The sequence below is a fragment of the Penaeus monodon genome, chromosome 28 (assembly GCF_015228065.2).
Source record: "Penaeus monodon isolate SGIC_2016 chromosome 28, NSTDA_Pmon_1, whole genome shotgun sequence".
Classification (NCBI taxonomy): Eukaryota; Metazoa; Arthropoda; class Malacostraca; order Decapoda; family Penaeidae; genus Penaeus; species Penaeus monodon.
In genome coordinates this window covers 38,813,746-38,814,357 of record NC_051413.1, presented here as the reverse complement: position 1 = coordinate 38,814,357, position 612 = coordinate 38,813,746, and positions in this window count along the sequence as shown.

Genomic DNA, 612 nt, shown 5'->3' with positions numbered 1-612 from the left:
CGGAATGGAAGTGGGTCACACCCTCCTGCTGGATGGACGGGCGCATTGCACAAGCCCATCCGCAGTCCTGCTCTCTTCCCCACCCTTTCCCAAATCTTCCCCGATTTCCCCCCCCCTCGGGGGCCCCCCTCCCCCCACCGCCGCGACTTTTTCTCCCTTTTCCTCGACCCATACCCCCCCCTTTCCCCCGCTCCCTTCCCTCTACGTCCCCCCCCCCCAGCCTTAATCTTCCTTCCCCTCCCTTTATTCCTCTTCCCCTCTCTTCCCCTCCCCCGCCGGGAAAGGGCTCTCTCCCCCCCCTCCCCTTTCCCCTTCCTCCCCCTCCCCCCCTTCCTCCCCCTCTCCCCCCCCTTCCCACCCTTTTCCCCCCCTTTCCTCCCCCTCTCCTCCCCTTCCCCCCCCCCCCCCTCCCCCCCTTTCCCTCCCCCTCTCCTCTTCTTCTCCCTCTTCAGCCCTGAAGAAACCCTTTTCCCCTTTTTCCCCGAAATCCCTAACCCCCCTTCCCCTTTTTCCCCTCTTTTCAAATCATCATCACCTTTCTCATCCCCCTTATCATCACCATCACCCATAAACCCTATAAACCTTTCCCCCCCTTTGATTCCTCCCTTATTC